A 24772-nucleotide genomic window follows, 5' to 3' on the forward strand; every position below is an offset into this window, starting at 1 on the left:
GTATTATTTCAGAGGATGATATGTATGAATGTAAATGAAGTGTAATCTTGTACAGTCGCAGGTCGACCATTCCTGAGATGTATGGCTAATTGAAACTCGACCACCAAAGAAAACGGGTACGATCTACTATTCAGATCCGTACAAAAGTATGGATTTGAATACTAGATCGTACTTCTTTAGGTGGGTTTAATTATCTCCTTACGCGGTAATTCTATAAATAAACTACTTAAGGTTATTATCCATTTTTTTTTGCAAAACTTTACGGTGAAATCTGGTTTGGCGCTCAGTTTTTCTGTTTCTAAGATCTGTGGACATTAGAGCGTTTCTTAATCTTGATATTCAATCAAGTGGAATGGTTGTCCGTAAGGAGCTGACCGAGACTCTTATTTTCTATCAGGCGTTTACAAATTGTTCAACCTGAATAAGATACTTTAACTGGTAAAAGTTCAAAAGTTGATAACTTTTGTTACAAACTTTACTAAAGTATCATGGTGTTGCTAATACTTATACCACTTTTTTGCCTATAAAAAACTGTAGTATTTGCAATATTTGATTGCTCTTTAATTTTTTTAGTTTAATGATATTGAGCTTAACTTATTTGTTAAAAACGTTTGCAAAAGCTCCCTGAATCCTCTTAACAGCTAGGGTCAGATTTTTATGTTTATATATTTATTTTTATATGTTTATAAGTACATGTCTATTTGATTATCTGTATGTAATTATGCGCTTGTGTTTGTGTCGTTTTTAAATCTTACTTTCATCTTTTTTTGTGTATTATTCTTTAATATGAATAAATAATGATAGCAATGTAGTTATTATTTGGTACAGTGTGAAGGTGTTGGAAAATGAAACTTTAATAACAATAAAGGGTGCGGTGATTATGATAATACGTAGTGGCGAGGGTTCTCTTGACCTCCGTGTTCTAATGCCCTGTGGAGTGTAGAAGGAAGACCTTAGCATCATTTATCTCACGGTGTACTTCGGTTCATTATCATAACCTCTTCTTCCATTCCACTAGTCTATAAAATTCCTGCATACCGTCGTCTCGTCGTCCCTCCTGCGCTCAGTCGGTTTCTCTTTAGTTACTTTATTAACATTTAACTATAAACCTTGGTTATGGTCTCTAATATTCATATATATAGCTATAAGGATACAGAATACAAAGAATAAAAAAAACAGAGTGAGGTAGAGGTGAGGGCGCGAAGTGAATTTGATTTTTATTTAGAAATATCACTGGGACATAATATCTGTTATTTCTTGCAAGTAAATGGAATGTTAAAGTTTTACTTAAAATTGATTTACATCCGGTTATAGGTTATTACCGATCATTACAGTACGACTGAATCAATTTTAGTGTTTTAGAAAATTGATTTTACTGGTGTGTTGATATAAAATTTATGTGTACTCTTTAGAAAATCGTTCCATATATATTCATGTAATTTCAGTTATTATGTAGATTTTACAATAAAGTTTTCATTATTTAAAAAAAAGCATTATTAATGAACTCACTTTTTTGTAATAATGAATTTACAAGGATATTCTTGTATTAAAAAAAATAATAACTTATTTTTATTGTTTTATTGAAAGAAAAAAAAAGTGGAAAAAATTATTTAAAAAAAGAGTATTTAATATTTCCCATTCTTTATTGCAATATAAATTTATAAAATAATTTTTTACGCTATGATAATGTAGTATAGATTTTTTGTCATGTCTGAAATGCTAACATTTTTTTTCTGTTATATAAAATTATTCTTTTCCGCATTCTTCATATTCCCAGTTTTTAAATATTATTATCACTTGTCTATCAAGCCCTGCCTGGACTATATGAGGCAATTTCACATAGTGTGAGCTTCTTTTTCTTCAGTCTTCTTCTTCCTTGGTTGTCCAGAAGAGTTTCATCTTCTATTTGTGATCCTGCTTTTTTCTTCTGTCCACTTTGTACGTCTTTTTTCCTCCTGTTTCACCTCCTATTTGTATATTTTATGTTTGTAGATGTTTCTATCATTTATATCGTCAGTTTATTGTAGGTATTCTCTTCTTTTTACTTCTTTGTACAAGGTAAAGTATTGTGATCGCGAAATATTTCGGTTTTCATATTTCAACGGAAATACCCGTTTTGACCATTCCTGAATCCATTTTGACTAGTTTCGGCGTGAGGTCTATACGTACGTCCGTATGTATGTCGCATAACTCAAAAACGATTAGCCGTAGAATGTTGAAATTTTGGATGTTGGACTGTAGTACATTTAGCTGTGCACCGCCCCTTTTGATTGCAATCGACTAGACCATAAGTGTCCAAAAAAACCCAAAATTCAAAAAAATTGGATTTTGTACTTTTTTTTAACTGCATTATTAACCATCATTGAGAGATTTTCAACGATATATCATAAGTGGTACTTATTTTCATTGGTTCCAGAGTAATAGTCAAATAAAATTTTAATTAATGAAATATTTGGATCTATAAGGGGAAGGGAGCACATTGGTTCGAATTCAACTTCATCTCTTTTTATTTTTTTTAATTCAAATATATTGATTTATGAATAATTATTAACCTCTGCTTGTAAAAAAATAAAAAAAGTATGGAAAAATATCAAAAGTTTTTAATGAAATAAAATTTTATGTACTTTTCATTTAAAAAAAATGTGTATATGTACTTTAATAGGCGTACAAGGAAGTCATGTAGTGTCCAAATCAAATTTTCTTGGGATATTTTTATGAGATTTTTTTTTGAATCATTTTCGAATTAACATCCAATGACGTAATTCAGTATTTCAAAAATAAAAATGGTTGGATTTTTTTAATTGTTATTACAGTTATCCATTGTTTACGACGTCTTGATATCGATTAATGTGTAGCGATTAATATCACATTAATGTGATACTTGATAGATTTAATCAAAAACTTCATAGGAAAATTTTTAACAAAGAACTTAAAAGTAAATAAAACTTTTAAATGATTACATATAAATAGTTAGCTTTTCAGCTGAAAATTTTGCTGTTAGACAATGAGTCAGTGCGAATATAGATATCAAACGAGGCTTCCTAAGGAAGTATGGACTAAATCGATGGTCATCTGTCCACCGAAATGGGCAGATTATGACCTGTTATATAAGGGAGGCGTTCATTATGTAGATTTAAAGATACTGGTTGTTTTTTGAACAATATTACTTTCAGTGAAAGCAATTCTAAATAGGTTTTGTTTTATCTCAACTGTTTTAAATGCAATCATCACTCACAATCTTTTCCATAAAAAATCTGATGTGGACATAACATAATATGTTATTTCACTAATAACTTTTGAAATTTTTTCATATGTTTTTTTTATTGTTGTTATTCAAACATTATTTATTATACATTTTTACTTACAGTTATATGTTAATAATTATTAATAAATCAATATATTTAAATTTAAAAAAAAAATTAAAAAAAGAAAGGAAAATGAAAACAGGAAAAAAGAAAGAAAATGTTGCAAACCAAAAAAAGATAAACAGGAAGAAAAAGTTGACCATTCCTGAATCCATTTTGACTAGTTTCGGCGTGAGGGCTATACATACGTCCGTATGTATGTCGCATAACTCAAAAACGATTAGCCGTAGAATGTTGAAATTTTGGATGTTGGACTGTAGTACATTTAGCTGTGCACCGCCCCTTTTGATTGCAATCGACTAGACCATAACTGTCCAAAAAAGCCCAAAATTCAAAAAATTTGCACATCGGTTCGAATCAGACTTCATTTCCGACTTTTTTTTAAATTTAACAATATTGATTTATTAATAATTATTAACCTCTGATGGTAAAAAAACTTTTACAATAAAAAATAATTCAATAAATAATTTCAATTAAAAAAAAAAAAATGAAAAAAAATCAGAAGTTATTAGTGAAATAAAATTTTATATACTTCTAAAAATGAATTGTCTACTTTTACCAACAGAATGTGGTAATTGTCAACAATGACCAAAACGATTTGGTAAAAGTCCGAATTAAATGTGTTTTCAAGATTTTTTCGGACTTTTACCAAGTGACTTGGTAAATGTTATAATTTACGGGTAAAACTTAAGATTTACCGCTAAACTTAAGATTTACGGTAGCTTTAAGATTTTTATTAAAAATAAATATTAATAATAATAATAATTTAGAATTGTATTATTTTTATTTATGCATTTCTTTCAATCTACATGATAATAAATATCGCTATAAAATTTAAACTTCTGTTTCGTTTTTATTTTCATTTTGTTGATGGTTACATCATAATAATTTGAAAAACATACTATTAGATACATATAGGACTTTTAAAGAGTAATAAAGGGACTTTTACTCTATCGCTATATTTTAGGTAAGATTGTTGAATTAATAATTATATAAATATTTGGTATTATTAAAAACTAATAATTTTAGCAATTGTGTAACTGTCCATTTTTATTACTGGAGGATCGTACCTCACTTTCAAATGAAATAAATATAAATGAAGTGCAGCAAAAATGTGTAATGTAATTTAACAAGGAAGTCATGTGATGTCCACATCAGATTTTTTACCTCCAATGGATTGTTAATCGAGGTCAAATCTGACCAATTATATTTTCAACATTAACAATTCCTTGATGCTGCTCCCGACCATCATTTCGTTGTTACGTTCTATTTAACATAGAACGTAACGTCCATCCTGGACTGACTGGCAATCTATAGATGTATAACGAGCTGCAGATTCATTACACAAACGAGGGACTCAGCTGTTACAGTTCTTAAATCAATCAATTTGCTATAATACCTGGATTCTACCAGAATATACCAAACTAATCGATTAAAAAAATTTTGTTAATATTCGTAAAAACGTTTGTGCCAAATTTAAGTTTACTAATTATTCAGGAAATAGCAAAATGTTTGATTAAATTATGACTTCGAGTCCTCTATATAAACGAAACGACTTCATCCAGTGTCACTCATTTTAAGTTTAGGTTTAAAGAAAATCCTGAAGTAGATTTTCACAGAATTTTGCTGTTATTATCAGTACCAACTTTTTTATCTTGTTTTGTAATTTTTAAAAATAATTGCAGAATAACGAAATACTTTTTTTCAGTTTATGGAGTAACTTTTTTCCAAGTACACGTGGAATAATTAGCAGAACTAAATTATAAGTTTTATAATAATTTATTACAGAGTACAGTACAAACGAAGAATAGAATTTCAACCTTCATCCTTTTAGGAATGGATGAAAAGAAAAAAGGGAGTTATGTTTTCATATAATAGTATTTTAAGCTGAAATTTTCAAGCTTCTGTGATAAGAAGTAAAAGATTTACACTGAGATGAGGGAACGCAACTTTAAGAAAAATTCCTCTGAATATTGCTGAAATATTTCTTACAAATTTCAATACTCTACCTCAATTAAGAACAAGGTAAGGTGGATTTTTAAAGTTGACTTGCACATTCCTTTAAATATGAGCGTAAAAAGAAATCCCTTTTTAGCAATTCTCCTGGTCTCGTTTCAGCATTTCATTTTAATTTTACCTTCCCGTATAGATAGCGCTATAGTGAAGCTGTAAATTCTAGAAGGGGTAGTTATTGTAATTGGCCCAATTTGGGCGTAAATTGTTGTCACCGGATCTTGACGTTTTGACACCTAACAAACCCAAAATCCGGATCGAAATTTTCCGGATGTTAATGTTCGTATTTACGAGTGGGTTAGGTGTTGGGCTCTAAATCGCCATATACATGCAGAAGTTGGTCGTATTACTTATATGTATGGGGCATTGATGCCATTAAATTTTCAACGTAAAACGACAAGGGGGAGGTTTAGTTAGAATCATTAAATGAAATAAACGAAACAATGTTATATTTAAATGAAATGATAAATATTTTAAATTAAGTTGTGTGTGTATTGTGTGGAGGTCGAGCATCAGAAAAACCTTACAGTTTTAGGACAGCTTTTTACTTTCGGAGTTGTCGAAGAAAGTTAATTGTTTATTTCGTATCTTAATAATTCTCTTGGAAATAACTAATCGATCTCTGTTTTATAGTTGTTAGATAAATATCGATTCGTGAATCGGTGAGAGATTATCGATTTCATTATTTATATTTGTAATACACTATATATATACATTTAATTACAAACCGAATTAAAATATTTAAACAATAAATATAACATAGAATATGTTAAAAGACAAAAGAAATATTGTAAAATACCTGCACTTTAATACAAAAGGTTCACGTAACATTAAATTATTTTTAAAATAAGCAAATAATAAAAGAACAGAATTATTAACAAGCAAAAGTGTTTTTTTATCACAAAATAAGTGTTCAGTTTAATAAAATCCTTGTAGACTGAAACATTTCATTATAAATAAGTTGTATAATTATAATAATTTAAATGTAAATAACATAATTACATCACGTATTATATGAGGAAGGCCAAATTAATTTTTTGATTCCTGACATGTCCTTCAGGTATAATATAATAATATTTTTTGATATGTAAATGACAGTATATTATTTGTTTTAGAAGAGGGTGGATGTTACTATGCAATTTCTTTAATATTTTTTATGGGCTAGAAGGTTTGTTTTATATGTTGATGAATGAAGTAAAAAAAATATTCTTTACAATATTCTGATGTTTTTTTTAATGTTTTTTTATGTTTTTCGTAAAAAATATACAATAGATTACAATTAAAAAAAATAATCTGATGTGAACACCACATGACTTCCTTGTACGCCTATTAAATTACATATACACATTTTTTTTTTAATTTAAAGGACATAAAATTTTCTTGCATTAATAACTTCTGATTTTTAATTTTTTTTTTTTTGAGAGAAATTATTATTTATTGTAAACCTTTTTTATAATCAGAGGTTAATAATTATTAATAAATCTCTATATTTAAATTAAAAAAAAAACAAAAAGTAAAGGGGACGAAGACAGATTTGAACAGATCTGACTTTGCCTTGTAAGATCCAAATATTTCATTAATTAGAATTTTATAACTCTGCAAACAGTGAAAATGAGAACCATTTATGATATATAGTTGCAAAGCTCTCAATGAGGGATTATTACTGCAGTTAAGGAAAAGTTCAGATATTTTTTACACTTTTGGTCCAGTCGATTGCAGTCAAAAGGAGAGGTGTACTAGATATTACAACAATGCTAAATCCAAAATTTCAACATCCTACGGCTAATCGTGTTTGAGTTACGCGAGATAAATAGGTATGTACAGATTTCACGCCGAAACTAGTCAAAGTGGATTTAGGTGTGGTCAAAATGGATATTTCCGTTGCAATATGGAAACGAAATGTTTCGCGATCACAATACTTATTTTATTCGTAAAAGGTTATAAAATCTGAAGACCGAAATTTTTCGCGAAAAATTTTCCTTTACTTCATACAAGGAAGAAAAAAGGGTAACAAATTATATTTTATCCAATAAAATATGTCTCCGAAGCGCCAATGGTTAGTGCGTTCGGCTGTTAACCAAAAGGTTAGTGGTTAAACCAACGCGGGTACAATCTATTCAAAATTTTTAATAATCATTCACACATTTTTATAATGACAAGTAATTAAAAACAATGAAATAAATTATAATTTAGTCGATAATGTAAGTCTCCGTGGCGCAAACGGTTAGCGCGTTCGGCTGTTAACCGAAAGGTTGGTGGTTCAAGCCCACCCGGGGACGATCTATTTTGCATTTTCTAAAAATCATCAACAAAATTTTATAATTAACAGTAATTAAAAATATTGAAATAAATTATAATTTACACGATAAGACAAGTCTCCGTGGCGCAAACGGTTAGCGCGTTCGGCTGTTAACCGAAAGGTTGGTGGTTCAAGCCCACCCGGGGACGATATATTTTGCATTTTCTAAAAATCATCAACAAAATTTTATAATTAACAGTAATTAAAAATATTGAAATAAATTATAATTTACACGATAAGACAAGTCTCCGTGGCGCAAACGGTTAGCGCGTTCGGCTGTTAACCGAAAGGTTGGTGGTTCAAGCCCACCCGGGGACGATATATTTTGCATTTTCTAAAAATCATCAACAAAATTTTATAATTAACAGTAATTAAAAATATTGAAATAAATTATAATTTACACGATAAGACAAGTCTCCGTGGCGCAAACGGTTAGCGCGTTCGGCTGTTAACCGAAAGGTTGGTGGTTCAAGCCCACCCGGGGACGATATATTTTGCATTTTCTAAAAATCATCAACAAAATTTTATAATTAACAGTAATTAAAAATATTGAAATAAATTATAATTTACACGATAAGACAAGTCTCCGTGGCGCAAACGGTTAGCGCGTTCGGCTGTTAACCGAAAGGTTGGTGGTTCAAGCCCACCCGGGGACGATATATTTTGCATTTTCTAAAAATCATCAACAAAATTTTATAATTAACAGTAATTAAAAATATTGAAATAAATTATAATTTACACGATAAGACAAGTCTCCGTGGCGCAAACGGTTAGCGCGTTCGGCTGTTAACCGAAAGGTTGGTGGTTCAAGCCCACCCGGGGACGATATATTTTGCATTTTCTAAAAATCATCAACAAAATTTTATAATTAACTGTAATTAAAAATATTGAAATAAATTATAATATACACGATAAGACAAGTCTCCGTGGCGCAAACGGTTAGCGCGTTCGGCTGTTAACCGAAAGGTTGGTGGTTCAAGCCCACCCGGGGACGATATATTTTGCATTTTCTAAAAATCATCAACAAAATTTTATAATTAACTGTAATTAAAAATATTGAAATAAATTATAATTTATAATCGACGATCAATTTTGTATTTTCTAATATTATTTTCCATAATTTTATTATTAAAAATACGACGTGGATACGACATGACTTCCTTCTACGCCTATTAAATTACATATACATATTTTGTTTAAACTTATTTTATTCGAAAATGAGATGCGTTCCTCCAGTTCTTTAATAAAGTCGACAGTTGCTGTAGAGTAAAAGTCCCTTTATTACACGTATTACTAGATCAGAAAATATCAAAAACCAAAGACAGAATAAGAATAAGAAGAATATAGAATGAGATAGAACATTATAGAAAAATGTAGAATAAGAAGAATAAAATATTACAACATGTAGAAAATGTTGCACACCAACCATAAAATAATCGGGAAGAAAATGTTACAAACAAGCAAAGAAAGAATAAAAATATTAATTGACGATGATAACTATAAAGAGGAAGAATATGTTAATACCAAATATAGATTAAAAAGATAAGAGGATATGATAAATATAAAGAGGAAGACAAAACGTTAAGACCAAGGAAAGAATAAAAAATTAATAGTGGATGAAGAATATAAAGGAAAAAATTTGAAAACTAGAGAACGTGTACACAAATTAAAATCAGAATTATATCAAACCAACGAGTGATTAAATGATTGGCAACAAAAAACAAATAAACGAAATGATGATCATCTCCGACTTAGAAATTTGTCCGACAATATCGGAGGTTTAATGAACCAAAAGATAAGAATTTTTTACAATTAATTAAAGATAATTACATATATCCATTAATTAATGTATACATTTTTAAAAGTACATAAAAATTTTATTTTTCTAATAATTAAAATTTCACTAATAATTGAATCATTTATTATTATAAACATTATTGTACATTCACTGGTTAATAATTATTAATAAATCAATATTTTTAATTAAAAAAAAAATTAAAAACAATAAATAAAAAAAAACGTTAAACAAAAAAAAGTCCCATTCTAACTGACATGTCTTCCCCTTCAATTTCATTAAATATTTCATTAATTATAGTTTCCTTCGGCCATAGCTCTAGAACTAGTGAAAGTAACTCTACCGCTTATAATATACTGTAAGCTTGAGTAAATATTATTATTTACTGCACTTAAGACAATATTTAGAAACCAAAATTTTGGGATTTTTGGATTTAGTCGATTGCTCAAAAAAGGAATCGCACAACTAGATGTTACAACAGTCCTAAATCAAAAATTTCAACATCCTACGGCTAATCATTTTTGGTTATGCGAGATACGTAATACATATACATACAGACGTCACGCCGAAACTATTCAAAATGGATTCAGGGATGGTGAAAATAGATATTTCCGCATATTAAATAGTTTTTTATTTATTAATTTTAATATGGATTTAAAAAAAGCTCATTTGCATCCAAATTTAGTTATGTACATTGTATAAATCATATATCAACGTATAACCTACGTATTAATAAAATAGCTTTAAGATTTTCGGGAAAATTGTATTATTCAGCATTACGTCTTATAAAAAAAATAAAAAAATATTTTTTCTATAATTATGAAATAATCATGCATAATAATTAAATTAGTATCAATTAATTAATATTACTTATAACGTATTCCATTTTTGTAGCGAAACCTTCAGTGATATTGTTGAGTTACCATTCATTATTCAACTTGAACAATTTCAGTAGCTTAGATATTTGGATGGATATTTTTTAGTTATAATTTTTTTTTCGATTATTTGGTAAAATTAAGTGTTAATAATGCTGGTTATGATCTATCTGAGTGAACAAATTTTCAATGAAAAAATATTAATGTGATTAAGTCCTCGATAACTGAACTTTTGAACGTAAAAAAAATTAAATCTTTATAATATAATTATTAAAAAAGGTTCTCGCTAATTATTTTTTAATACTTTATATTTCATAATTTATTAATTAAAGTCGGATTTATATTTAACGAATAATTTTTACGAATTCAGAATAATGGAATTCGCAGCGTTGAGTTTGAACCCACTTTGGAATATTTTAATGTAGTTTCATTTATTTAATTTTTAATTAACTAATTTATCGCTCTTTTAAGTTTTTCCTTTGCAAGATTCAGTGAAAATTTAATATTTCTAAAAAAAACGATTATGTATTTTATTTGTAAATATAAAAATTATTGTTTAAAGCAATTTAAAAGATAATACTGATATTTAGATGTAACTCTTTGCCAAAAAGTTGGAAATTTTTAGTTCGACCCATGCATATTTCTTTTGAAATGAATGTGAAAAATGCAAAGAATTATTGCTCATCAAAGATTAAAAATTTCAGTTGATGCGCCGAATGTGATGGCCTCTTACTATCCAAGATATCATGTCGAGGTAGTTTTTTCCCTGCTCACTACTAATAACGATACCAACACTAATACAGACGCCCTAGGTGAAAATAATACTACTAGACTACCCGCCGGATTGGTCTGGTGGTAAACTCGTCATCGTAAATCAGCCGATTTCGAAGTTTAAAGTTCTAAGGTTTAAATCCTAGTAATGGCAGTTTTCTTTATATGGATTTGAATACTAGATCGTGGATACCGGTGTTCTCTGGTGATTGGGTTTCAGTTAACCACACAATCTCATGAATGATCGACTTGATACTGTTCAAGACTGCACTTCATTCATACATATCATCCTTATTCATCCTCTCAAGTTAATACCTTACGGTGGTTCAATAGGATAAACAGAAAAAGAAAAAGAAAGGTGAAACTGCTGCGCATCTATGTATTTAGGCTTTTAAAATTATAACGAGTCATATCTAAATTTGACTACACACTTAGTTGTAAGTACTAACTTAGTAAGTGTTATAGAAAGATTATCTTAGTTGCCCTTCTAAGTTGAAAGTATTTTTTGTTTTACAATAAATTATAATAATCGTAACAATTTTATCGACTTGACGCTATTCACTGGTTAATCCGAAAATGAAATATTTAATAGGATAAATGAAGTACGAGTGGTTTCATGTCATTTTTCTTCACTATATAAAATATATTGTAATTTATCGGAAAATGAAAGTAGATCATATTCTCCTCTTCTCTGCTAATTCCAAATTGATTTGGTTCAACACAGTCAAGTAATTGGATAGTGAACATGATTAATATCAAAAAAAAAGCAACTCTGATTATTACTTTTTTTACTACATCCATTTTATATGCTTCACAGGCATATGAAAAATTTAAAAAGTAAAAGATACCAATGCACTTTCCTTTTAATGCTGTGCAACTTTAAATTTGTAGCTCGGGAGGAGAAGAGGTGTTTTTATGTTTTGTAGATCATACAGATTAACTTTGAACTTTATTTTAAAGAATTTAAATTTGACAATTTAATGAATTTTAAAATAGTTATTAACTCAATCTTTCTTTTGAAGATTTACAGAAAATGTTTTTACCTTAAAGGTAATAAGGACAAGGTATTAGAAAACAGATTTATTGCAGTGTAGGAATTATTTGATTAGTTTCTACTTTTTTTACTTCCTTGTACGAAATAATGGAAGTATTGTGTTCGTCAAAAATTTCGGTTTTCAGATTTCAACGGAAATATTCAATTTGATCATCCATTAATCCATTTTGACCAGTTTCGGCGCGCCATTTGAACATACGTATGTATCTCGCATGACTCAAAAACGATAGCCGTAGGATGGTAAAATTTTGGATTTAGGACTGCAGTTGTGCACCTCCCCTTTTGATTGCAATCGACTGGGCCAAAAATTTGTACACAGTCAGACCTATAAATAAATTGAGATTTTTGGAGTTTTTCTTAACTGCTGAAATAAGCCCTTATTGAGAGATTTTCAACGATATTTCATAGTGGTACTTATTTTCATCGGTTCCAGAATTATAGCCAAATGAAATTATAATTAATGAAATATTTGGATCTTAAAAGGAGAAGGCAATCGGTTCGAATCAGACTTCATCTCTTTTTTTTTTTTAATTTAAATATATTGATTTATTAATCAATATAGGTTTGATTAATTTGTGGTGGTAAAAAATCTTTAATAAATAATAATTCAATAGTAACAATAAAAAAATAAAAAATATGAAAAATATCAGACGTTATTGATGAAATAAAAGTTTACGTTTTCCATTTTAAAAAACTGTGTATGTGTAATTTAATAGGCGTACAAGGAAGTCACGTGGTATTCACATAAAATTTTTATATAATGTTATTTTTAGTTTGCTTTTTTTTGGCTAATCGTGTTTGCAGGCTACCATAATTTCACTGTAACCTACTAAGACAATTTCGTATATACTCTTCTGTGCTGCATTCAAATTTAAAACTTGTAATATATTTTATGTGTAGAATGTCAAGTACAGCTTATTGGTAACTTTTGCTGTTTGATCTGATAAATCTTTATCACGAATAATAACTAAAAATAATTTTTTTTTTTTAAAAATGCGTAAGGGATGTTTGTAAAATCAGTTTTACCATGTTTCTATTCCTGTTCATGTCATTTCAGATGATGGATTAAAGAACTTCCAAAATCTCATTCCACCAAATAAATTGTTGTATTTATTTAATACAAATTATACAGAAATTTAATAGAAACTGTATGTATGAATTAACAACGTATAGGTGTTTGCTTATGTTTTACTGATTTAGACGAATATTTTACATTCGTGTAGTGCATTGTATTTTAATCTAGCAAATTGAAATCAGTTCTGTATTAAACAAGTCTGCTAAAATCTAAAATAGCTATTCTTAAGAGATACTTTTTTAAAATTCATAAACAGCATAATTTATTGGTATTTTATTAAGATGTTGTAACGGTTAGCACTCTATGGACTCTGAATCCAGCGATCCGAGTTCAAATCTCGGTGGGACCTTTACTTTTCTAAGTAATGTTTATTGATGAAAGAGACACTAAATCGAATTAAAGACAGTCGATAATTATTCGTTCTTGTAAGATGGTTCCATGGTGTAATGGTTAGCACTCTGGACTTTGAATCCAGCGATCCGAGTTCAAATCTCGGTGGAACCTATCGTTTTTTAAATTTTATTTGTTTACAAAAATTAGTATAAAAATTTAGGTAAATACAATTTAAAATTCCGAATAAGTCGGTTCCATGGTGTAACGGTTAGCACTCTGGACTCTGAATCCAGCGATCCGAGTTCAAATCTCGGTGGGACCTTTACTTTTGAAAATTTTGTTTATTGATGAAAGAGACACTAAACCGAATTAAAGACAGTCGATAATTATTTGTTCATGTAAGATGGTTCCATGGTGTAATGGTTAGCACTCTGGACTTTGAATCCAGCGATCCGAGTTCAAATCTCGGTGGAACCTATAATTTTTAAAATTTTCATGTATAAATAAATTAATTTAAGCAAATCTAATTTGCTTACATCAAAAATTAATTTCAACGTCAGGAAAACATTTTTGAAAGTATATGTTTGAAGTGTAGCTTTATATGGAAGTGAAACTTGGACGATCGGAATACCTGAAAAGAAAATATTAGAAGCTGATGAAATGTGTTGCTACAGGAGAATGTTAAAATTCAAATGGGTGGATAAAGTGACAAATGAAGAGTTGTTGCGGCAAATTGGTGAAGAAAGAAGCATTTGGAAAAATATAGTTAAAAGACGTATAGGCCACATATTAAGGCATCCTGTAATAGTCGCTTTAATATTGGAGGACAGTTAGAAGGAAAAAATGTGCAGGTATATAACGTTTGGAATATGTAAAACAAATTGTTAGGGATGTATTATGTATGATGTATGGTTATTTTGAAATGAAACAACTAGCCCTACATAGGGAATCTTGGAGAGCTGCATCAAACCAGTCAAATGACTGAAGACAAAAAATATATTTATATATTGTTTAAATTTATATATATTGTTCACAAGAACTGTTTGTAGATAGCCCAAAACTATTCTTACTTATAAAAGATCCATGGAGTAATAATAGTTACTACTCTTGAGTTTGAATCCAGTGATCCGACTTCAAATTTCGGTGGAATTTGAAGTGAATTTATCTTATAGAAATAAGATTTTTTACTTTGACTTAAAGTCATGAATTAAAAACCTTTTAAAAATAGAAAAATTTTTTAAATATACACCGTTTTATCTATGTATTTATTTTTGTTTGTTACGTTGCTCGATTGTAAGAAGACATATCTGTTGTAGGTGATTTGTATAATATTAACAGGCCCGGCAATGCTTCGCTAGATTTGAGTATATATAGATTAAATGAAGACAATTGAAAGTTTGATAAAACATTAACAAAATGAGCATTACGGAACTTCACAAAATTTAACCTTTCCTTTTGTTCCTTTTTATCTTTTACCCTTTCCCCATTTTCACCCATTTACCTTATTCCATTTCCCTTTTTTTGGTTTTCCCCTCCCTTTCCCATTTTCACACATTTCCTCTTTTCTTTGTCTCCTTTACCTTTATCATTTCCTTTTCCCGGTTTCCCTATCCTCCGTTTTCCCCTTTAATTTTTCCATTTCCCTCTTCCGATTTTCCTCTCTTTCCCTTTTCCGATTTTTCCCTTTCTCCCATTTTTCCCACGCGTAAATCGATCCAGTAATTTTTTGTCTATAGCAGACACAAATATCGGAAACATTGAAATGGAATCGTAAAATATTTAATATAGCGTGTGTTGCTTTTACGTCCAATGGATAGCTGTTTTTAAAAAAAAACATGTTTTTACCTGTCACAGGTGTGACATCTCAGGTATGTAAGTAGTAGGTATATAAAAACGCGTGTATTCGAATGCAACGTTGTGTCAAAATTTCAAAGCAATGTGAAGAACATTGAGGAAGGTGAAGAACTTAAGATTTAAGATTTTGAACAAACTAACATTTATATTTTTATTTATATAAACAGAAACACTAAACGAATATTTTTTTGTTTTTAATAGTAAATTTAACATGTAAAGCTTACCAACCCACTAATCTGTGAACAATACTTTTATTAAAAGCTTCACTTTACTTTTGAAAATCTATTTTACGTACTAAATTTATTTTTATCATAACTTCTAATTAAAAAATAATAATTAAAATATTTACAAATGCATCACAACGATGCAGATCACAACCCATGAAGAGCCTTTTAAGTAACTGTAAATATTTTAAAGCAATATTGTAATATAATTATCAAAATTAACAAATTATGATATACAGGGGGTGTTCCCACTAAGTAACGGAGAAACTTTCAGGACATTTCTACTGGTGAAAATAATGAAAAAAGTTCATATAAACATAGGTCTGGAAACGGTTTGTTTTCGAATTACGGCTTGCGTAAGAAATCTTCCGGATTTCAGCTTTTCTCTAAAAATAATTCCTAGTATAATTTTTGGGACAATTTAAGGAGTAAGTTGGTTGTTTCTTATGTAATTTCAGCTGGGAAATTGGATAAAAAAAATCCCACAATTTTAAAACACAAAATTCGGTGTCAAAGCATTTTACGTCAGAAAGAATAATACGATTGTCTGTCTATGTATTGTCTGTTTTGCTTGAATAAAAAACGATTTTTAAGTATCTTATTTACTTCTTGGCTGTATTTAAATTAATTTGCTCAGATTTACTCTTCAAGTTTTGTTCGTAGACACCGAATTTGGGTTTTACGTCGGATATTCTTAAAACTACTAGAATTATAGTTCTGGGACCTGTTTTATCCTATTTCCCTGCTCAAATTACATAAAAAATTATCAAATTTACACCTTAATTTGGGTTCTAAAAATTACAGTAGAGCTTCTATTTATCAGAGCTGAAATCCGGGGGAAATCTTTCGTTAGCCGTAACTCGAAAACAAAGAGTTTCCCCACCTATGTTATGTAAAATTTTTTAAATTATTTTCACCACTAGAACATGTTTTGAAAATTTCACAGTTTCTTCGTGGGACACCTGTACATAATACTATATTTAAAATATAACAGTTGGCTATTCTGATATAAATTATTCCACCGAATAAAAAAAAATTACTTAAAAGAAATGTCGACAGGAATTTTCAAACTATTTGATGGATCAGATTTGTTTAAAATATTATTGCACAATTTACAAAAATATAATTGTATAAGTTCGTAGTAATGTGTACGTTCAAAAGGTTTAATTTTATATAAGGAATAAATATATTTCATTACTAACAATATATCTGTGAAATAATATTTAAGCAGACACTAAAGGTTGTGGAGTGGCCTCTAAAGAATGAGCTCGTTTTTATGTTAACGGAGCGAGCGACATTAACGACGGCTTCTTGTGTAGTATCGCTTAAGGAAGGACTGGATTATAGTCCTGAAAAAAATGCTAAAAAATAGTCATTCTAGGTATTTAGAAAATGTGCTGTGAGTAATTTTGTAATATTTAAATCTTTCTTTTTCATAATGATCTACAAATAATTCTTTGACTAAGTTGTCTATATTTAAAATATTTGAATATCAACGAATAATTAAGACCACACCAAATTTACTTATTAAAAAAAAGTGGTTAATTAATAATGGGCCTACAGCATTTTTAGTTGGGTAGTAAGGTTTATGCAAACAGGTGGCGCATGAAATGATCCTACATTAGGTTTTTTGTTAAAAAATATTTTTTTGAATCCACTACAGAAAATTATAATACAACGTGTTTATACCTGGAAATTATGTTCTGCTTATCACGTGTTCAATATGACCACCATCACTTCTAGCAACTTCTTCAACAGGAACTCCTATGTTGTTAATAACTCGACGACACATGTCTTCGGTTATCTCGTTGCACATTTCCATCACTGTACGAGGATATTCAGGGAAAATCTTTTCCTTTAGAAATCACTATACAGAGTTATCACACGGATTCAAATCAGGACTGTTCGGGGGCCAGTTCTGTCCATGCGCAAAACTATTAGGAAATCGGTTTGAAATGACATTTGCGTTAAAAGTTTCATGCAGAAAGTCTAAACCATTAGCTGTGATCGGCCTGGTTTAATACTGCAAAAACTGCTTGTTTTCTAATCGAAACCCTTTTGCAAGAAGCTGATTAGTTCATGAAACGTTCTTTTGCAAGTTCACTGTCCACTGTCCTCAAAAGAATGGCCCTATTACGCCGTGATTTGAGATAGCTGCCTGTACTGTAATTCTTGGAGTGTGATACATCTTTTCATGAAGCACGTGTGGATTTTCGGAAGCCCAAAAACGCATATTTTGTTTATTAACCACCTACTGTAGGTGAAAATGTGGCTCATCTTAAAACCAAACATCGTTCAACAATACGTCTTGGTACACAGCACGTTCAGCGAATGTCATTCTTTGATGTTTATTGTCAACCGTTAATTTAGACAAAACTATTACGTTTTTACCAATATAAATGCAAATCAGTTTTAAAATTCGTTGCACAGCTCGCCTAGAAATTTCAGTCTTGCTACTGCTTTTCTTCTTGATTTTCCCGGACTCCTCAGCAACGCTGCTCTGACAGTTTAGACATTCTTTAGAGAACAAACATCGGCAGGCCGTTCGCACTTATTCTCAAATACTAAACCATCTCTATTAAATTTTTTGTAAATTCTACGTATTGTTTTAAATGAAATGGACCACCGAGTTGGAAAAGGGAAATGAAACCGTCTTTGTATTACATTCTTTATGCGCTGTTCAGTAGTCAGCCTTCCTTTGTCAGCTATCTTGGGACGATACACAAACAGCATATTCAGAAAGAGAAGAAATTAATATTCATGAATTGCTGTCACTTCTACCAACATAAAACACATTAGTTAACACATTAACCTACACAATTATTGCCAAAACAAGTGTTGGATCATTTTGTGCGCCACCCAGTATAATAATGTATAAAAAGAAAGAGATAGGTAGGGTACTACGATAATTTTATATTACAACTTTTTTTCCAATTACTGTCAAGATGTTTTGGTATTTATGTCTTTACCGATTGAAAGACAACAATTATAATTATATATCTCCACCAGAAGAAATATTTTTATATTTGCATTATTTCATCATTAATATGGACTGCATGATCGAGTGGACGTCATAATAAGGCGAAAATATCTAATTATGATTTGACATATCAGTTTATATTCTTTTATACAAAAACGCTGTTTGAATATAATAATGTTTGTACAACTAAATTAGCAAAGTAAATTTATATTCCGATAATACGAGTTATATATTAATTCTTTTAAAATTGTGAGAAATATTAATTATCAAAATTTAACTACAAAATTATCAATTCTAAACTTATGAAAAGAAAATTATGGCAAAGCTCACCCGGAGTTGAACAATAATTATGGCTCAACTTTACATATAATACTTATGTATTATGTACGTTGTCGCAATGTTTCATCATACTTTTAAAATATTAGTTAATAAAAATACACAAAAACAAATCATTGTTGTAAAAAAAAAATGATTCACTGGGTAATTGAACTCACTGTGGCGCAAATGGTTAAAACATTGGGCTGTTAGCCGAAAAGTTGGTGGTTCAAGCCCAACCAGGGACAGATCTATTTTGAATTTCTAATTAAACATGATTATAAACATTGAAATAAATATAAATTTACGCGATAAGACAAGTCTCCGTGGCGCAAACGGTTAGCGCGTTCGGCTGTTAACCGAAAGGTTGGTGGTTCAAGCCCACCCGGGGACGATATATTTTGCATTTTCTAAAAATCATAAACAAAATTTTATAATTAATAGTAATTAAAAATATTGAAATAAATAATAATTTACACGATAAAACAAGTCTCCGTGGCGCAAACGGTTAGCGCGTTCGGCTGTTAACCGAAAGGTTGGTGGTTCAAGCCCACCCGGGGACGATCTATTTTGCATTTTCTAAAAATCATAAACAAAATTTTATAATTAATAGTAATTAAAAATATTGAAATAAATTATAATTTTCACAATAATACAAGTCTCCGTATTGCAAACGGTTAGCAATTGCAATTGCTGTTTTTTAAGATACGCTCTTAAATCCCCAATTAAAACTATTGTTTTTAAACGTGACATATCCTATTTCTGAGTTGAATCTTACATTTTAAATGAGAGCAATTAAAACCCATACTTAATCGTATTTGGAATTATTTTTATTAAAATTACATTTAAAATATTACAATTGTATTTATATAACAACAATAGTGATAACATCATCAATTGATCATGGGATAAGCTGAGAGAGTGTCAATCTTTAATGATTTCAGTACCTCAGCACAAAATGTACAAAAGCCAAAAACTACAATGTTACATTAAAGACCTCAAAATTTATCATTAATGCTAGACCATCTAGATCAAAACCCTTTAATTTCCATATTTATATGCATCACTACGTTTCTTAGATCGGGAGATATGCAGAATCAAAGGCAAATTGCCCTTTTCTTTTTAAATTGGAATGTTTCGGTTCAGAAAAATCGTAGAGACTTACAAAAAGGAAATTAAAGCTAAAGCCTCAAATTTTTAAACGATTTTATGCAGTTTATTGAAAAATTTTCGTTTACACCATGCGCTTGATCAAACAAGAAGAAAAGCTTTCAAATTTTTGAAACTTTTATTCTCACAGATTTTTTTTTTTAATATGATGATTTTTGAAATTTGAAGTATGCTGTCAAAAAGTAAAATATTATATGAGTATTCATGCTTTAATTGTTTTTCATCTCTAAGCCTCTTGGTTGCAAAGTTAGAGTAGTTAGTTATTTTTTATCGTGAAATGTAGGTGTCTCTTTAATTTTTTGTACTAGTGTATTTTATAGCGGTATTTAATTTTAGTTTAAATTATCAGGAAAAGATAGTTATCGTCTTTTTAATCAGCCTAACCTTCCTAGACCGCCTAACGCCCCCAGTTTTCTTCTACTGCTACTCTCCTGAAGGCCTCAAGCGTCCACAAGGGGGTGTTACCGCGCACTTTGAGAACGAATGATTTAGATGATAAAACAAGTCTCCGTGGAGCGAACGGTTAGCGCGTTCGGCTGTTAACAGAATGTTGGATATTCAAGCCCACCCGCCGACGTCCTAGTTGCATTTGAAATTACTTTAAATATAATGTAATTTTGAAACTGAAATTGTTTGTTAAAAGTGCTAAAATTCATCAAAATGTTTACTACAAAACAAGTCTCCGCGCGTTCAGCTGTTATCGCGGTTGTTTGTGTTTGTTAACCTGGTGTTGAACCAAAATAGGACGACGCTTCTTTTAATTTTATCTTTCTTTAGGTAGTTCTATTACATTTTTTTTTTTTTAATTCCTATTTCTTTTATGTGTATTTGATTTTATTTTCGCTAATATTTCAATTTTTAGCTGAAATCAAAATAATTTTCATATATTTATAGGTATGGTATGAATTTTAGTACAATTCTTCCAACTTCTTTTTTTGAATTTGAGGCGTTGTCCATTCTTCTCTGAATTTCACAATTGCTTTATCTGTTAATTTTTTTTTGTGTATTTATTAGTTTAATTATTCAGGGATATTTTTATAATCTCTGTACTGAATTTTAGTTTTACTTACTGTAATTGCCGTTCTACTGTAATTTACTTTGATGAAAGTTTTTTTACAGATGCCCTTTATTTTTTCCTGCAGTTTATGTTTTCAGGATGATAGTAATTTGTTTAGTTTTTTCCTACAAGAAATAACTGATTTTTTGTCAATATTTTTACTTTTCAGATTGTCGTAATGTACAAAATACAAAAACTATTGTTATAGGTAAAATAATAACTCTATTAACTAACATATACATCTGTGTACCGATTTAATATGAATACAATAATATTTATGTATTAGTGGTATATGATTACGGACAAACTTATTTTATAAATTTGTACATTAATTTGATTAATTTCTGGTTGTTAGATTAGTAAGACAAGTTTGAAGTAGACGTAAAATCTAGCTCTATTTTTATAAGCTTAACAGTGATTTTTCAACTGCATTAAATACTTTTTTCTAATAATTTTTTTCAATTAAAATTACACGTGAACTTAATAAAGTTCATGAAAATGTATGTAAGAATATGACCGATAATTTGACGCTTTTGGTCCGAAACTAGTTTTTCCGTGGATTCCTTTTCATATTTTTAATAAAAAATTACACGACTAGCGATTATTTTCTTTAGAAAATTTGATTTATTTCCCGTTTAGACAGAGTTCAGCCGGTATCACTTTAATCAACTAAATAGTAAGAACATAAGATGTTAATGATGAAAGATTAAGAAGTCTATGAAATGAGATAATACGTATGGAAAGATCTTTAATTTTAACACACAAAACGAAATGTTATTCCCAAGGACTTATACCGCTGTTAAACGGATAGTCACCGCCCATTAATATTTTTCTAAACATATTTATCGATTCAAAATCCTTCATTTATCTAATTGTTTACCATGTAGTAAAAATGAGGAGATTAATGAACATATCCAGACGTCCAAACCCTACGCATTGCACAGAACTTAACGTCTAAATATTTAAACACTTGTTTTCTAATGACGTAAAGTCAATCCCGTGAATTTCCTAATTTTGTGTCATTAGTTAACAGCATACCACATCAATTACGAATTTGTAACTAAAAATTTCATGAATCACACCGACTTACTGGAATTAATTTTAAGCTAATCTTATTTAACATGTTGTCATTAAAAGTTGGCCACCAATATATCCGTACTTAATACTTAATGGCTATTTTTGTGAGGTTTTAATAAAAGACAAAATCATTGTTTTATGAGGGTTGTCTGAAAAGTTTTGAGCCTAACATATAAAGACGTATTTTTTCTGTCAAATATAGTTTTATTTTTCAACAAAGTCTCCTTTCAAGTCGATACACTTTTTCCAGCGATTCTTTAACCTCTTTAACGCTTCCAAGAAAGCAGCTGGCGTCTTTCTCCACAAAATAGGCGTTTACGTATGGCATAACTTCCTCATCCGATGAAAATTTCTTTCCTCCAAATAAAACATTAAGGTTAAATTTTGCAGCTACAAGTTATATGTATCACGGTTTTAATTATCTCATTAATGATGTGTTATAATTTTCAAAATTGCGGTATTTAGGTGCAGTCCAATATTAAAAATTGATGTTAATTAATATTTATAAATACGAGTAATAACAAAGAAATATTTTCAATATGTTGAGATAAAATATTAATAAAAAAACTACATTAATGTAATTTAATTAAAATGTAAATCAGTCTTATCAGTATTTTAACGATTCAAATATCATAATTGTTTAAGGTTTTCATATAAGGTTCCATGGTGTAATGGTTAGCACTCTGGACTCTGAATCCAGCGATCCGAGTTCAAATCTCGGTGGGACCTTTAATTTTTAAAAATTTTATTAATTTCTTCAGAATAATGCAAAATGAATCAGATTACAATATTGTAATTTTGTCACCCGGTTCCATGGTGTAATGGTTAGCACTCTGGACTTTGAATCCAGCGATCCGAGTTCAAATCTCGGTGGAACCTATCATTTAGAATTTTTTTTTTCATATTTTTTGGGTAATCATGTATTTGAATCGATTTGTGTGCGATGTTTAATTATTTTATTCTTTCTGCTAGTTACATAAATATTTTTAAATTTACCTTTGAAATTCCCTGTTTTATATTTTATATGAAACGCTTCTTTTCTTATATCAGCGCTTCTTATTTATGCCAAACTGGCTTTGATTTCCTAATTATTTCATTCTCCCATTGTTTTCTTATTACGATGTTAACGAAATTCTTCAACGTTTGGTGTATTGCATCCCAATATTTCAACATTAATGGAATTTTTAACCGTTTATACTGCAGAGGTTGTTCTATAAACGTTATTTGGTTACCTGAACGCACATTTACCTTTGAAGAACGTACAAGGAATATTATGCTCAACAGAAGTGTTTCTTTGAAATTACTGAATTTTAAACGCGACTTATACATTTTACACACTGCGCTTAAAAGCTATGAATTCCCTGTACTGTAATATAAAATTCGCAAATTCACATTATTCTTGTCACTTCTATCAAGAACAATTTCTAAACGAATGTTCCTGATTGTCCGTAGGGAATCTTATCGCAAACCTTGTCCTCAGTACCGCTTCAGTTCCAAGCCTTGTTGGCTTTACCAGAATTTATCGATCAATAAATATTTTATTGTGATCTGTACAATATAATATATAGATAGAATCAAAGATTGATAGATGTATTATCTAAATATAATAATATTAATATTTAATGTCGGAGCCATCAATGCAAATATTCCTGTGAAAATGTGTACCAATGATCAGCTACCGTTTGCTTTCTCTATTGCTTTCATCGGTTGTATATTTTCTTATGAAGATGATTTTTACAGTTTTATTTTATTCATTTATAAAATTTCCCCCCCCACAAAAAAACACATGAAAAAATATTCAAAATTACAAATGCTTGCAATATGATTGCATATGTAACGGTTGCGTAATCCATTGATCAGAATTTAAATCGGGTTGGAACTATTATTTTGTAATCAGTAACCACATCACCTGAAAAAAAAGTGAAACTTTTATTAAGATACACTTACAATATGGTTAACGATTACCTGTATGGACATTGAATACGGAGATTGAGTTTCAAATATTTAAGGGTTCATAACTTGTGAATATTTTATTTTTTGATGGAATTGTCAGAAGAGCGATATAAAACAGTCCAAAATAATACGTTCTTACGCGAAGGTTCCATGGTGTAATGGTTAGCACTCTGGACTCTGAATCCAGCGATCCGAGTTCAAATCTCGGTGGGACCTATTATATTATTTTGAAAATATTATTTATTTTTATTCGAGCAGCTAGAAGAGCGATATGAAGACAGATCAGAATTATTCGTGCTTGCGAGCAGGTTCCGTGGTGTAATGCTAATACTCTGAACTTTAAATCCACCCATCCGTTTTAAATCTCATTGGAACTTACAATTTAAACAATTTTATTTCTATAGAAAAATTAGTATAAAAATTGATGTTAATACTATGTAAAATTACAAATAAGTTGGTTCCATGGTGTAATGGTTAGCACTCTGGACTTTGAATCCAGCGATCCGAGTTCAAATCTCGGTGGACCTTACGTTTTGAAATTCTACTTCTTTTTTTTTTGTCT

General features: G+C 29.6%; 1 protein-coding gene and 7 non-coding genes across 8 annotated transcripts in view; all 8 read left to right on the forward strand.

Moving 5' to 3' along the window:
* Positions 1-24772, forward strand: part of LOC142326860 (roundabout homolog 2-like) — a 1022566-nt gene that overhangs the window by 183640 nt on the left and 814154 nt on the right. The gene's annotated exons all lie outside the window — the stretch shown is intronic.
* Positions 13680-13751, forward strand: TRNAQ-UUG (transfer RNA glutamine (anticodon UUG)). Its single transcript has one exon. It is a non-coding gene; the product is annotated as a tRNA-Gln (tRNA).
* On the forward strand, positions 13831-13902 carry TRNAQ-CUG (transfer RNA glutamine (anticodon CUG)). The gene has a single exon. It is a non-coding gene; the product is annotated as a tRNA-Gln (tRNA).
* TRNAQ-UUG (transfer RNA glutamine (anticodon UUG)) lies at positions 13986-14057 on the forward strand. The gene has a single exon. It is a non-coding gene; the product is annotated as a tRNA-Gln (tRNA).
* On the forward strand, positions 22915-22986 carry TRNAQ-CUG (transfer RNA glutamine (anticodon CUG)). Its single transcript has one exon. It is a non-coding gene; the product is annotated as a tRNA-Gln (tRNA).
* TRNAQ-UUG (transfer RNA glutamine (anticodon UUG)) lies at positions 23065-23136 on the forward strand. Its single transcript has one exon. It is a non-coding gene; the product is annotated as a tRNA-Gln (tRNA).
* TRNAQ-CUG (transfer RNA glutamine (anticodon CUG)) lies at positions 24355-24426 on the forward strand. The gene has a single exon. It is a non-coding gene; the product is annotated as a tRNA-Gln (tRNA).
* On the forward strand, positions 24667-24738 carry TRNAQ-UUG (transfer RNA glutamine (anticodon UUG)). The gene has a single exon. It is a non-coding gene; the product is annotated as a tRNA-Gln (tRNA).

This window comes from Lycorma delicatula, chromosome 6 (assembly GCF_047948215.1).
Source record: "Lycorma delicatula isolate Av1 chromosome 6, ASM4794821v1, whole genome shotgun sequence".
Taxonomy (NCBI): Eukaryota; Metazoa; Arthropoda; class Insecta; order Hemiptera; family Fulgoridae; genus Lycorma; species Lycorma delicatula.